Source organism: Zonotrichia leucophrys, chromosome 2, assembly GCF_028769735.1.
Source record: "Zonotrichia leucophrys gambelii isolate GWCS_2022_RI chromosome 2, RI_Zleu_2.0, whole genome shotgun sequence".
Taxonomy (NCBI): Eukaryota; Metazoa; Chordata; class Aves; order Passeriformes; family Passerellidae; genus Zonotrichia; species Zonotrichia leucophrys.
In genome coordinates, this window is record NC_088171.1 from 30,414,318 (window position 1) to 30,430,651 (window position 16,334).

General features: G+C 39.5%; 1 protein-coding gene across 1 annotated transcript in view; it reads left to right on the top strand.

The window, feature by feature from the left end:
• Positions 1 to 16,334, top strand: part of BZW2 (basic leucine zipper and W2 domains 2) — a 56,211-nt gene that overhangs the window by 958 nt on the left and 38,919 nt on the right. The window lies entirely within an intron of this gene.

A 16,334-nucleotide genomic window follows, 5' to 3' on the forward strand; every position in this document is an offset into this window, starting at 1 on the left:
GGCACAGAGACCGGTCCCCTCCAAGGGACAGAGACTGAGGTTTAACATCTTTGATATTTGTCTGTGTTTATACCAGAGAAAAGAGCAGGACCCTGATACTTGATGCTGACTTTTACCCTCTTTTGTTCTACTCTTTAATGTGTATTTTTTGTATCCTTCCTTTTAAGAAACCCATTTTTTCCCTGTAGCTAATTTTTGAAGGCATGGCTTTATCAGCAAGCCGAATTTTTCCGTTCCTTAGTACTTGCAGGTCTCACACTGAAATATTTAAATACGTTTTGGAATTTCTCTTTCTAATACTGATTTTGTTCTCTATTTTGATACCTGTAGATGACTTTTTGACTCACTTTCAGAAATGGTGAAGTCTCTCATAGAAGAGCGTGCTCTCTGAATATGGTGTATCTTTGTAACTATTTGAGTAAAAAAAACCCAAAATGTGATACAATTTTATTTTAACTAAACAGCCAAATTGCGTACGTTGCCATGTTTTTAAAAATCATGGAAATACAGGGGTGTACCACCATCTAGTTTTACTTGCATCAACAAGTGTAAATAAAAGAAATTGATTTGGACTTCAGATTGTAACAGATTCCCTTGACGTTTTTTGCAGGCAACCAAAAATGTCTTGAAGGAAATGCCATTGAAGCACAAGTGCTTTTAATATTCTGATCCAGAAACCGATCCCCATGTAGTGCTAACAGAAGTATGTCACTGGCTCAGCCATGAAGGCTGAAATTAGGATTTAAGTGGTCTTTTGTTGGTTCACTGCAGGGTGCGAGTTTTACCTGCTGTGAACAAATTTTGTGATACGAAAGTGCCCCAATAATCTCTGTGGCACTATTAAATAACAACCTTCAAGCTTCCTTTTGCATTTAAAAAAAACCCACAAAAACTGTCATGCATTCAGCACAGAAAAGTATGCATATGACATTCCTTTTATTTAATATGAGAATGTCATTATTGCCATCCTGCCCTTGTTCACAGAGTGAACAGACAGTTTTTCCTTGGCAGCCTCACTGGATCTCGCCTGGTGACTAAGGCTACAGGAGTGTTCCATCTGCAAGGGTAATAAAATACTTTCAGTGCTAGTTAAAACATGTTTCTCACTCTTACCTGGCTTCTGTGTGACCTTCAATCTTGTAATATGCAAATATTTCACAATCTTCAGATTATCCTTGTGAGAGTGTGAGGAAGTGGCATTGCCTCCATTTTATGAACATAATTTGAGGCATGGAGGCAACAAGTGATTTTTTTTTAAGGCAGTGTAGGGAGTCATTGTCTCAGCAGAGCACTGGAACATGAAATGTAGGTTCTGTGCCTTTGTGTCTTTCCCTTTAATGCATTTTCTTTTATCTGCTGTATCTGTTTCACATATTTAAGACGTGCATTATTGCTTAGTAATTAATAATATGTATTTTGGGTATTACAGAGGGAGAAGAAATGTTAACCTCACTGTGATTCAGAATATTTTCCTGATTTTAAATAATATGTTTACACATTAAAAATTCCCTATTTCCTCATCAGGTGATACATTGGTACTTGTGATTTGTGAAGCAGGAGCCAGTGGTGACATTTTTCCCCAGCAGTTTGCTGGTTTTACTGCATGGAGGTGTGCTCACAGGGATTTGTGATAGCTATTGTTACCAGTGTGTAGCTGATCCTCAGTGCCCTGTGCAATTGTCAGGGGTAAGATTCATGCAAGAAGATAACAAGGATTTCTTTAATTAAGTAACATTCATTTTGGAAGAATGTACAGAGCAATAACCTTTTTCTCAGGACAGTTTGGGGGGAAGAGACTGCCCTATGCCTTGGAGAGTGCACCATGAAGCTCTCAGTCTTTGTATAAGGAAGAGAGGGAGAGGAAATGCTGAACTGGTTTCACTGTTTTCTCTCAAATGACCTACCTCACTTCTGTCTTGGAGGGTTGCCTGAATTCTGGGTGTGTACTCTGCAGAGGTCAAAGATCCCATAGTCAGTGCCTGGGCCTGGCAGGGTCAGAAACCTGTCTGACCCACTCCATTTTGTCTAGGGGAAAATAAAATAATAGGTCAAACAGGTATGCATAGTTCTATGACTTATTTCCTAGCTCCCATCTCACTGGTTCAGCTAGGGATTTCCTCAGCAAGAAGTGGTGTCTTTGTGTTTACCTTGATGTTTGACAGCCTAAAGCAGGCTGGTAGGCTTTTTAAATTTAGATAAATTGTGTATGTGCAGCAACCCATGATTATAACTTCCATGACTGCTTGAAAAGGGGACTGCTTCTTTCCTGTTTGTGAACCTGCTGCTTCATGGTTTTGTTCAATCCCCAGCCCCCAGTTCCTGTTCTGGGAGCTGATGAGGAATTGGTTCCTGTTCAGCCTTGACAGACCTGTGGTGACCCCTGCCATTGTCTTTTTGCTGAGCTGAAGTGTTGGGTGTATGTAAAATCCCTTACATATTGTTGCCAAGTGTATTTTTGTAAACTAGCTCTGTCTTCCTGCGTGCCCTGGGCAATAGGAAATCTCCTTCAAGTGCAGTTGAGCCTTGCAGACAGACCCCCACTGGGTTTTGGTCCTGCTGTCTCCAATCCTTATAATTATATCCTGGCCAAAGTTAAGAGGATCTAATAGGATTATTCATTTAGATCAATTCAAGTTCATGCAAGTTCAAGGGGTTTTTATTGCTAGAAACATCCTCTGTTTTTTCCTCTCAGATCTCACAAATAGTAATCTGTGGATAAGTTACTTCCCTGCCCCCCCACCAGCCCAGTTGATTTGCTTTGTAAAACTCAGATTTCTTGAAGTGCTTTTATTATATTGTAAGGGATATTTTTCAACTTTCATTTGTTTCTGGATCTCAGGGCAGCCACTCATCTTTGTTATGATCTGTCAATGTTGCTAAGGCCTGTTTTGTACCAGAGGGTGGATTGTGAAACCATGGAAAAATAACTGAAACTGGTGAGCACTGATACATGTTTTTGAGCACAAGCGGTGTATCCACAATAGCTACACACAAGGTATTCCTGTGGATAAAATGCTCATCTGGGACCTCAATAGAGATCTCTACCTGTTACGGATTCCTTATGAGACCTTGCTCTTCACTTTGACTCTCAGAAGCAAATCTTAGGACTTGACTCTAGCTGTATCCAAAGTCTGGCAAGATGAGGTTTATGCTGCTTTCATCTTCTCTTCAATCCTGACTTGAAGGATTCTTACATATATGGGACAGAAGGACACCAAAGTGTTTTCCAGAAGATTTTCTGGTGCAGACTACAGGATGAGCATGTAGGTGAGCAGTGTTCTCCAGCAGGAAATACAGGTCAGAGCCTTGTGAAAATACCAGTTTGGGGCTTGAATGTCTCTGTAATGGTAATGCACTCCTGTCTGGGCTTAGTGGTCTGATTTAACTTAGCTGTTGGTTTACTCCAAGACTTGACCTGATTGAGCAGAGCCAGCTTTGGTGGTTTTGCACCTAAAATATATCCAGAATAGCAGTCACCTATAGAATTTTCTTCTAAGAAAACTATTCAACTGTTCATCTGTATATGTTGTGAAGTGCATTTTTGAGCATATGCTTTTATTTTTGTGTGTCTTTAACTGCTAATCATGCCAGGGCAACCAGAATCTTCCCACAGGGAGTGAGGATTCACAGAGCAAAGAAGAAATTTCGAGGTGCTCAGGTATTGTGATGATGATCATGGGTGATGTAAGTGCCTGAGTTGAATGTGCATTTGTACTACCTGGTTAAAAGCTTTCTTTGAAATAGTCAGCATTGCTTTCACAACAAAATCAGATATGTGTACTTCTTTCTTCTTTTATATACCTGGCATAGGAAAAAAAAATTGCTCTTTTCCAGATTGAGTTCACATTCTCTTAATTGTTTTTTCTAGGTGGTTCTAGTATGAGTAGCTTGCTCAGACAATACATGTTTAGAGCTTTTCATATTAGCTCTAAGTCACTGTGGTTTTATTGAATTAAAAGAAATCTAAGCTTTAAACAAATTGTTTCGTGCCTATGAATTCCACATAGTTAGGTACTTGCATTTTTTGGAACAGATGGTGTGCAAGCAGCTTTTTGCTGTTAAAGACTGAGATGTGTTTAGTGACAGCAGAGCAATATGTGTCGGAGTATGCCTGAGCACCTTTGCAAGACTAAATTCTTTCCCTCTTATGCTTTGCAGGTGGTAGCAATAACCCAGTAATTCATTAGCACAGCTTCTGTAAGAATTGGTTTGCAATTGCTTTTCAGATGGCTGTTCCTAAAATAAATTCAAAATTTCAGAAATATAAAGCAAATAAAATTGCATAAAGGTGCAAGGGAAATATATCCGTGTGTAGGAAGAGATTGAAAAATTACAGCACATACAGAATTTGTACTGGTTTTAGGGATTCATGAATGCAGTACTGGGAAAAACAGCGTTAGCAGCATTTAGTCAGTAACAATCAAACCTTTCTTTGGTGAAGAATGGTGGAGGCACTTGGGTTAAACATTTAATTAAATCTAATTAGTGAGTAATTTTTTTAACCTCTAGACAAGATTATTAAACTTTGCTTACAGTCATGTGCAGATATATGTACCTCTTTGTAGGCTTAAGGTTATTGTTTAGGACAGAGGAATTAGATCATGCATTGAATGGCTGTGTGCTGTTAAATTCAGATTGTTTTAAGAGGCATCATCTTTTATTCCTCATTTTCTGTCCTCATTCCTCCTGTGCAAATTCAAGAATTCCTACATCTGTGTGGCTCATAAGGCAATAGGCAGTCACCCACATCTATCTCTCTATTTGAGCTTACAGGTGATGTAATTCCATTTTTATATTTTATGAGCAATAAATCACCTGTGAACTGTGATGGTTGCCCATTAAATTTTAGATTTGATTTCTGAAATGGTTTACTTTTCCATGTGATTCAGTGTTGATTAAAAATTACTCTTCTCCTCAACTGCAACAGTACTTACATATTAAAGTAGTTACTGTCTGTTGAAAGATAAATAAAATACTCAAGGATCACTCAGAGGTAATGCTGGTGTGTGAGAGGAAGATTGACAAATGGAAAAAAAATCTATTTTTTCTCCCTAGAGAAAAGTTTGTGGAGTGCAATAATCTTCTACCATGCCTGAAAACCCTTTTGAACTCACTGTACCATAGTTCTTAAAGGTAGCTGTAGATCTTGTAAGAGACTGCAAAAGTCAAAATAAAAAGCCAAGCGGAGTCCAGTACCCATGTGCAGTGGTATGGTGGCCATTTTACTGCACTGAAGTGCTCTTTACCATTCCTGCATGAATGAAACACTTGAGTTTCAGAGTTTAACAGCTTTGGTCTCCTGTAAAGTGTGGTTGTATAGTGCAAGCACAATACAGGGAACTCATATTTTGGTAGCAATTTGCTGGTAAAACTTCCAACTTGGGTCGCTGTTTGTGATAGGGATGGCTAAGTTCAAGGGTGGCGGCTCATGTAGATCAAATTGCAGGACTGTTCTCCATCTTTAGATTCATTTTTGTTGGCTAAGCTGGTTTTAATAAAGAAAAACGTCTTCCTCACATGTACTATATAAAACAAATAATCACTGTTTTGGTTTTTAAATTACAGCAAGTCAGGAAAATACTTCCAGGAAGTAAATCAGTAGTAATTCCTACTTTTTTTGTGAGAGCTTTTAGGTGCTATATGTCTAAGAGTTTTTGAAATTAGAAATGAGGTTTTTTTCTACTACAGAAATTATAGAATGAATTTTAAAATTCACTGAGTCCTTCATACATCAGTATGTTTTGTCATTCTGTATAAGGATTTGCTCTGCAAAATCTGAGCTATTCTTAGGTTGGATGGAGAAGTTCTCTATAGAGATCACTTACAGTTTTTGCAGGCTCATAGTGGCAGGCAAAGATTACTGCTTTTATTCATCCTGTAAGATGATGGATTACCTCTAGTGAGAATTAGGACTGAGGACAGACAGATCAGGCTAAGGAAATGCTAGACCCAGTCTGGGATAGAGGTTGGCCAGGGACATTGGAAAGGAAGCATCTTCTGTGATGTCTTGAATCTCAATGAGTTACACCCTTCTGCAATTCCTTCAGTTACTGTAGGCAGAACAATTAAATATGACTTTGGGGTTGTACTTGCTTGTAATAACTACTCTCTCATGTGTTTTCCTTAGATGTGTTTTCATGCATAAAGGAAGTCTGAGCAGTTCAACGGTTTGTAATTTGCAAGCTAAAGTGATCCTTTCATTTTAGGTTTTGTTTCCATAAATAAAATCCTCTAGTTCTCTAGAAATGTTTTTAAGAGGGAAGATACATTCAGTGCATTCAAGTTATACATTAGTCATTTTCTTCTGATAAGACATGGGTGAAATCTTGGGAAGATATTACTGAGCATTAGATATAGGGCTTGTAATTTATTTTCACTGCTATTTCATGCCTTCAGCAACAGAAAATTAGAAAAAGTATGTTACTTCTTTTAAATGCTTGAGAGAAGTCAGCCCTTTAGAAGAGAGGTTGGTGAGTTTCTTTTCAATTTACAGCCTTCTCTGTGTGCACCAATATTGGTGTGAGTTTGGTTTGAGTCTTGTTGCTAGTTTTCTCTATGTCTCTGCACCTTTCTCAAGCCTGTGTTAAGTCTTTTTTGTCTTAGGTCTGCTTTGGTGTTTTTCTTAATGCGTGATTTCTTGTGACTGTGACCTGAGGATCCCCAAATCATCAGCCAGTGCTATGAAAACCCAGTGTTGTGCTGTTGAATACCATATTCTGACAAGATGTTTGTGGCTTTCTTTCTCTACATTTTGTATGAGAAGAGGCCCCAGTCAGTGTGCCCCCTGGGCCATGTGAATCCTTGGCTCTGCCCTTCAAATTTATCATCCTGCCCATGGGTCTCAGCTGCCTTCCCAGCATGAGGAAACACCTACTTCATGCTCAAGCACATGCATGAGGTCTTTTGCCAAGTTTTGACTTTGGCTGTCCTGTTTTGTGGGGCCTTGTTAAAAGGCTTCCTGAATTAGAAGAAGGAAAGGATGCACATAGTTCTCTTGAGGAGCCAAGGGAAGGGATTTACTTTGTCAGTTTATTCCTGTTAAATTGTTTATTGATGTATGCTGAAAAGTGCCTTTTTCCCAATGTGCTTTTCCCTTGGTATCTCACTTTGCATTTCTGTTGTGCCTCTGAGATTGTTCGTGATGACAGTGGACTGGTTGGCTGGTGATTCACACTGCTAAATTGTCAAGGCATCAGACTCTCAGGTCTCTCCTGTGAGGAAGTTGTGTGGTTCCTGAACTTTTATCTGTGAGCAGTGGTTCCCAGCTCACTGAAACCAAATGTGTCAAGCCAAAGCATTTCATGGGTAGCCTGTTGGATGCTCGGATTAGTTTAGTATCTTAGTGCCCTCCCTAAGCTGTATGTTGTTGAGGTATAGGAAGGCCTCATTATTTCCCCATTTTCCTTTGTCCTGTCAGTTTTAGTAATTGTTGACCTTTTTAGTAGGTGTTGGCACTGCCAAACAGTGTTATGGTATGAGGAGACAACATAGTCTTTTGAAGCTGAGTGAGAGCAAAATCTTGGTGATGGGGAGAAAAACTGTAGGCCATGTTCCCCATTTATTGTTTTCAACATACTTGTTGCATTTTTTTTTTGTAATCCTGAGATAAATTTCTTAATATATGTTGAAATCTAGACTCCTGAATTACTGACTAAAGTACCTTAATTCATGTTCCGAACACTTTGTTAGTAAATGTTCATATTGACAGATTTTTATCTGAAATATCAACTTTATTTTTGAAGCATTGTCAAGAATACCAAAAAAATACCAGTTATTGCAAAGCCTCCAATTAAAAGTCATGTTGAATATCTGCTCTCTTCTGTTTTAGAATTGAAAAAAAATTAATTTAGGTTGTCACTCCTACCTTTGTAATTTTATCCTCCCTTAGCAAAGAATATATGCTAACTTTACTAGTTATTCAGCTCTACAGAGTGTATCAAAGAATGCAGAGCAACGTTTGAGGTGGGATACAAATGTGTTGGTTGCATGGCCTTCAGCAGTCAGTTCTCTGACCTGGAGAGTTTGACTGTATCCAGTGACTGAATGGCTCTGCATTCTAGGATTTAACTGCCATGTCTTTCTGAAGCCTCAGAGGGACCAGCCAAGCCTTTCCTTGTGGTTTCTCAGTCCAGCAAAAAAAATCCTCTAGCTGTCTCATTAGTAAGCATTTTAAATTATTCATGGTTTGTATCTTCATAGGAAGTGGGTTGTAGAAATCTAATGTAGCTTTTACTGGTGTTTTTGCTGTCTTGTACAAATGTATGTATGCATACACCTACAGATACACATTCCATGGAGCCCTTATTAGGTTATCTGCAGAAGTAGGTTGCTGATATTGGTCTTTCCAGTGCATGAACAGTGGTGTTGTAAACAAGCAAATAGATTTCCCTATTAATAGTGTCAAATATCATTGTGCCAAGCTGACATTGACATAGGCCAAACAACCACAAAGTGGATACATGCTTTCTCTGAAGAAAGCAAGGCTGTCTGGCATAGTGATGCCTTATGCCCTTTAAAAAAGATACTAAACATATTCTGGTTAGAAATCCATAACTCCTGCAGCAGTGCTTGGCTTCAGAAACTGGGTTGGGAGTGGGTGGACGGCTGTGGTCTGATACTGAGGCTGTGCTCTCAACTTTTTTGTGGTATGCTGCATTTTGGAACTTCTCAGCCAACAATGAAAGTTCTGTGAATTATTTCAGGAAGATGAACAAGCAGGTCTAATGAATTAACTACAGAACTGAATAGGATACAAATAGTAATTGCCTTATTGTTCATTTTGGGTGGGGAACTAAATTCCTATCTCTGCCTGAGATGCTTGTAGGTATCACTGAGCTATAGACTTTCACACAGATGGCCGATCTGCAGGTGTGAAGTTTGATCTGATTCAGATACATAAAAAGTGACTTCAATCTGAAGCTGTGAAGCTGTTCACCCATCTCACTCTAAGATGGGCAAGCAGAACATTTCAGATAAGCTATTTTCTGGAAGTGTTTGTGTTTTTTCTTATGGTGAAAATATGCAAGAATTGCCGGGTTACACTAGGTGTCATAGTTAATTTTCAAAGGCAGGTCAAATGCACCCCATATTTGGGTTCTGCCAGTTGGCTGTTCAGTCAAGAAAAGTCAATAGGGGTTTTGATTTATCTGATTGCTTTCTAGAGTGATTGACAGCGAAACAGGGAGTGGTGCTCACCACCAGCAGTTTCAATTAAATTGCTGGGTTTGGCATTGAGCTGAGCTGACTGACAGCATCTGTGCTTCCATTACCAGTGTGTGGGCACAAAGCACTGCAGTGTATTCAGCACTGCTTGCTGCCTCTGTGGTGGGACAAAATATTCTGTACCTGCTCTGATCTACATCTGGGTGAAACAGATGTCTCAGTAACTTCTACTAGCTTCTTGTAATGTGATTAAGCTGTTAGGAGATGATGCTAATACTGGAAAACAGATACAAATTACTGACACAACAGGCTAGTTGCTCTATTTTTTTTCTACTTCAAGTGATTTATATTGTGGCTTTATTTGACTTCCTTTTGTGGCAGTGTTTCTTAGTTCTGTGATTTTGGCCACCTGAATATATAAATCTGGTTTTGAGAACTGAATTTTCATCTGATTGCAATTATGATCAAAATTGCATATAATTACCACTTTTTGAGAAGCAGAACTTGAGAAGCATTCATAATAGCCATTGCTTGCAGTGCTGTGTTTATAGACAACTGTGAATTCTTTGGGTTCAGTTTGATGTATTCCAAAGTCTTCTGAATATAGATTACCATCAAAGACATAGTCTTGGTTTTATTCATTTATATTTGCAGATAAGTCTTACATTTAATGTCATTTATGTTTAAATACAGGATGGAAGAACAAGAAAAGCAAAGTTAAACTGTCAAAATTGAGAGAAGATGCAGCACTTTGAGAATTTTCAGGACTGTGTATGTGTATGATATTCCAAAATGAAGGAAACTTTGCCATAAATGATTGCTTGGTATTTGAGCTTTGGGTTACCAAACCAAAACTGATCTCCCATTTCTGATATGTGCAAAGTATCAGAGTCCAATACTCTAAGATCAGCATCTTTTAGATATTCCACATGTGGAGGGTATGATGTTTAATATCTGATTTCCCCACCTGAGGATAGTTGAGATTATGTGGGATTTCTGATTTAGCAGAGTAACTCAAATTATATTGAGAATGTCATACAAATGTAAATGACACATAATAAATTAAAGCAGTTGCAATCACACAATTCAATCACAGTACCAATGTGATTCACATTACCAGTCTTGACAATATTCTCTCTGGGCACCCCCGTTTTTGGGAAGAAATATGTGACTTGAATCACAACATGTCTCAAAGATTTTTGCTCTCTGAAGAAAACTGGTTTGAATGTATTCCCTCATCTTACAAAAAGTAACTAAAGTCCTCCTGCAAAATTAGTAATACAGCAAGCTGACCCAGGACAGTCCTCTTGGGATTTTTGTTTACTTCTCCTAACCTGACCTTACTCAGGTGCCACCCAACTCTCAGTGCTGTTGTCCTAGTACTCCTGGGTGGAATTTGGTGTCATGGGTGAGTAATGTGAGTAATGCCTTGTGTGTTTGTGGATCTAAGAGACAGCCTTCTCATACCAAAGCTTGGCTTACTGGGAGAAATTTGCCTTGGGTTTATAGTCTCATCTCTGGAAGTGGCCTGTAGTGTTGGTAGGTGAAAAACAAAGAGAACAAAACAAAACCAAAAAAAAAGCCAACACACAAAACCAGTGTAGATAGAGTGAGTGCTACATTTCTCTTTCATGTCCTGTCAAACTCATAGCAGTTTCTCAGGTTTCCACACAGAGGTGAAGAGATGCTGTTCTGAAGTAAGGCTGAGTGCTGGTATGGGAGCTGCCCAGCATGGGTATGATAGCAAGTGTCTGCTCAGTCTGTAATAGCTGTTTTTCCTGACTCCCCTAGCATAACAGTTGACTGTGTAGGCGCCCCATGGCTGGCCTTTATTTCTTTGTTTGCCCCAACACGCAACTTGGATGTAAATTGGCATCTATTGCCATGGGATTATCTTAGCTTGATCTCAGAGGAGTTGTACCCACCGTTGCCTAGAAAGTAACTGCTTGCAGGTTGAAGTAGTCCAAACATTGTTTGCTTCTATTCCCCACTCCAGGATTTTATTTACCAAAACTGGTGTGTTCTGTCAAAATGTTCACCTGCTCTGAGGAGGAAGAAGCAGCCTCAGGGAATATGGGACTGCTTTTGGGATGCAGAGTGACACAATTCAGTTACAGATTCCTTTTTTTTCTCCAAGTGAATACTGCTAACAGCATAACCAATGTAAGCTGGTATGTTTGGAGTAATAGATATGGTGAAAAGTGTTGTATGTTTTCACTGCTGGCCCTTTGTGCCAAAAAGATCAGAATTCAGATACCTGGCAGCTGATTCATTTTCCCTCAGGTAAAAAAAAAACACCCCATGCATTATCTTAGTGAACTCTTTGCACATGCTTTGAAGAAATAATGAGGGAGTTCTGAATTGAAACTTGCTTTATTGCTTAAAGCAGTTGCTCTGTTAAAATCAAGACCTTCACCAATTGCAGATGTGTAGGAGGTGCTGGCTATTAATACATTCCTCCTCCCATTACTGTATTTAGTTAATGAAATAATGAGCTGCTAGCATCTGGGGAGCATTGCTTTCTGGAGAATGCACAGATTGTATTTATTTTTATTTTTAACCTTAGCCCCTTAGTTTATCAGTTTTCAAGTGTTGCAGTGCTGTGTCCTGGAGGCAGTAGTGATCTCCAGTGCTTTTGCTGCTTCTCAGAGCTTTGAGGTAGCAAGAAGAATGGAAGAGGCACATCTTCTGATTTTATTGTTGATATTGAAGTTGTATGAGTAGGATCAACATTATAAAAACTTCCAGTGGGCTGATACATTAAAAAAAACAGAAGCAAGATGGACTTGAACAGAGGAGTGGTACTCTATATGAAAAGCTGATCTTCCTGCCTTCATTACAGAACTATTACTGTGTTTTCTTGTGTCTCAGCAGGCTTTGTTTTTGGGAATGAAGCCTCTCTGGTACTTTTTTGAACATGTTTTCTTCCAAATACCTGTGTTTATTGGTTTATAAGAGAGCTGGTTCAAGGATACCCTATAAAGTAACTCCATTAATGATTTCTTGCAAATGTACTGTGAGCAGTGGCTTCTGTAGTTCTCCCCCAAACATTAATTAAGGATTGAACAAAATTGCTGCAGTATCTTTCCAGTCATGCTTTTTGCAGAATTTCAGCTACACCATTTTCCTGTAACAAAATCATCTCTATGGCAATTGCTAAGACAGTTGAATTTTTCAGGATGATCACGACATGTAATGTCTCCAAATCTGAGAGCCCTGTTTTAGCATTTACACAATCCGTTGAAAGTGGTATCTTGTGTGAGGAGAAAACTTTGTTAGCTTTGGAGGAGTTCTTTCTTCCATTGTTTTATCAGTTCACCTCATCCTGATCTCTGCCTGGTGCTGTTTATCCCCTTCTTTTTCTAAGAGGTTTTTCAGTTGGCAAGGTATGCAAGCTTGGAATTGGTATTTTACCTTCCAATGAATGTTAATTGGATATGAATTGATTTGTAGCAATACACCATCACCATTATCACAACCTATTCCAGTTAAGAGTATAGCACCTAAGAGAGCTCTCAACAGTGAGAAAAGCTCCTGCTAATACCTTGTTCTTAAAGAATTACATCTAATTCCTCCTCTTTAGTCCCTGGAAGAAATCTTGTTACTGAATGACAACATTTTTTGTGTGTCACCCTGAGTGTGTGATTTAATTTTCTTAACTTGTATTTCTACATGCCAGTTATTAGGAATTTTTCCTTTTCTTTCACTGACTGTGCAATGACTCATGCACTTTTTATATGATTCCTGATGGCATGACAGAGAAGTCCATTGTCTCAGTGCTCAATTTACAGTTCTCTTGACACCATGAAGTGCATTTGAAAGTGCTTCAGTGGTGTTACTCATCTGAGCCACTTCTGTAGCAATTCCTGGTTAGTGACCTAAGAAATACCTGCTGTCCTGAAATAAGTGCAGTGAGGTGGCTCTCTAATGCAGTGTGTGGTTGTACATTTATTGGTGGCAGTGGAAACTGGGGCTTTTTCTGACTGTTTTTCAAGAAACATCCCAGTTTAGCTGTTAGGTGATGTGGTTTATGGTGCAGACTTCAGTGAGTCTGTCTTCTCATTTTTTCTGGGTTTATCATGTTCTTAAGTGCCATCTGCATGTCTACCAAATCCATCTACATGTGTTTTAAATAGTGACAGTAACTCTACCACTTCCCTGGGCAGCCTATTCCAGTGCCTCACAGTGCTTTCAGTGAAGAAAATTTTCCTACCACCAAATTTAAACCTCTCCTGATGTAAGGTGAGGCCATTTCCTCTTGTCTTGTTGCTCCTTACTTGGAATGGACCTGCTCCATCTGGCTCTGGCCTCCTTTCGGGTGGCTGCAAAGAGCAGTAAGGTCTCCCCTTCCCCCTCCTTCTCAGGATAACTCTTCACAAGCTGCATGCCCAGTTCATTCTTGGAAAACCTTGCATGAGCACAGGTTTTTATTTATTATTTACCGTATGATAAGTTTCATTCTCTTCAGGTATTTTGCTGCAGAATTAAATAAATTCCTTCTGCTTCATCTCCTTGTTTTCTCTCTCCCACTAAGTATGCTAATAAGGAACAAATATTTTTATTGAAGTAGATACACTTTTTACTGCGGAGCAATACTGTTCTGTGATTAAAAAATAAACATTTTTGAAATATTTAAGTGCCTTGAGAGCTTCTGGGAGGCTCTTTAGGGAAAGACAGGGCATGTGGTTCAGCAATATTCGTATTTCATGTAAACATTAAACCCCCATGTGAGTTGTGTTTACCCTGCAATTCTTATGTTACTGTTTTGTCCCTGCATGTTGCTGCCGAGGCTATAAAACCAGGGAAGGGATTTTAATGTGGCAGGAGCCTGGCTCTGGCTTTATTGTTCCTAATGAACAGCACCTTTGGGTTAAAGGTTTCATAAAGATGGCAGCTGTGCTGGTGCCTGTGTGGCAAGTGTGCAAGAGAAACCTGGTTGCTGGTGCTGCACTTCCTGGTGATTTGTGCCATTGAATTTATGGACCTCCAGCTTATTAGTCACTTCTTAAAAAATCCCAGTGTTTTAGGAACAAAAGGCACAGTGTCCCAGTGGAAGGCAGGAAGCCTGATGAGGATTTGTTGAGAACCTGTGTCTGGATTGCATCTGCTCTGTCTTCTTGTTCCCTCACATTGCTCTGTTCTCTCTACTGGTAATGATTTATAAGTTTTCCACCTACAGATTTTGTTAGCTTATGATCTAGCTGTCTGCTGCTTTTCAGAGAGCAGAGACAGCTGCTGGCTGCATGCTGACATGTTTCCTCTCTGGCAAAAGTGCAAGGGCAGCTTTTCCTCTATGCTGCTCAAGTTCAGTAATTTGCATTTAATGTAACTTCTTGGCTTGCTGCTGAAAGGGGTGGAAAACTCTCTTTACCCCAAGCCTGGAACTGTGAGACAATGAAAACACCCAATAACATTGCTGGATAAAAAAGACCCAGTAAAGCTTTTTAATGTCCTGGATATTCTTTGGTGGGAAAGAAAAGATTGCCTTTGATATGTGGGTTGGGATGTTTCCTTCATGGCAACTCTACCCATCTATGCTTCTATTTTATTTGCCTTTGTGATGAGTTCTGCCCCTGTCTTACACGATATCTGAGCAAGGGAAGGAGATGGAAATAGCTGCTGCCAAGCCTGTGTTGCTGTGCAGGCGGGTGGTGCAGTGTTGGTGTGTTCTGGCAGCTCTCTCCATTGCCCTGTCAGTCAGACGCCGTCGGTGCCAGTCCCCACAGCAGCAGCAGCATCTGTGCAGCTGTGCTGCCTCCCCCCTTGCCTCCCCAATCCCCTGGGCTGCCCAGAGGGTCACTGCCTGCCCTTGGGCTGTGTTTTGTGCCCTGCACACCAAGAGCCATAAAATGCTGGTCGTTTTTATTAAAATGTTGTTCTTTTTCTTGTGCTGCCTGGCATTGATTCGCTTCTCTCTGTAACTAGGGCAGTGAAGTTTCGCTGCTGTGAAGCAACTGTTCCCAGATTCATCTGAGCATGTTAATGTTTGGAGAATCTCAGATGATTCTGATATTTTGGTCAAAGGAAGTGCAAAATGATGCTTAGAAAAATAGTGTTGCTTTGAAGAAAGGTTTTCAGTATTTTTTTTCAATTTGAGCAAAATGTTTCCAAGAACAAATGGTAGAAACTTCAGCCTTACCAAGGCTTTAAATAGTTCAGGAGTTAATCATCATAAGAATTTCCCTGTGGTGTGGATAAAAGACTACATTTTTCTAACCTATTAAGTGAGTTCATACTTGCTGAAGTGGTGAAAAAAACTTTTGCTTTGTCTGTTGCAGGTTTTATAAATATATTTTATTAATTAATGCTGGATTTATTAATAAAGCTGTTACAATTTTTATTAGTTGTGTGAGAAGGATTGCTTGATTAGAGTAACTGCTATATAATATGTATCTGCATATCTACATAGCTGTATATGTCCCTCAGTTTTATTTTAACTGTTTAGGGTCTTTAGCATGAAAATGAGGAGCAACTGTAGAGAAAGCTTCGTTAGCTCCTGGATTTCAGGCAGTCTCAGGAGAAATGTGCCAACTCACCAATTTATGAATTTTTAAAGTATGAATCTGTTTTATACAAGCCTCTTAACGAGAGTGGGAGTGGAATTTGGTAAACTTTAAAGTCATGCATTTTTTAATTTTTCTGATGAATTTTGTTGCTGCAAGTTAGTAATTAGCAGGCTTAGATAATTTTTGTTTGTATGAAAAATGAGCCCATTGTGGAGCGTAGTGCCAGGTTCTGTACTGCCCTGACATCTGCTTGGGTACTGAGCAGTAAATTGAGAGGAAAGCTTCTGTTGCTGAGCCTCTCCCATCTTCTGCTGGAGAGTGGAGTCTGTGAAAGGAGAGAGCTGACATTTCCATATCTCTTACTTGCTTTCCTGCTGACAATTCATGTAAATCCTGGAGGATGTTGAGCTGCAAGATACAAGTTTGCCTAGTGATTTGGATGTTTTTTTGGAGGCAATTCCCTTCCTACCCACATCTGTCCTTAAGATCCTTGCTCCAGTGAAACCACTATGACTGCTTTAGCTGCCATTTCAAAATTGGCCATTGGCTTTGAGCCCAGGTGCTGTACCTTTCAAAATGGAGAATATATGTAATAGTTCGAGGTCTTGAGTGATTTCAAGGTTTTACAGCTATCTGACACCTGAGAGGTAGGCTGCACTCTCTGAT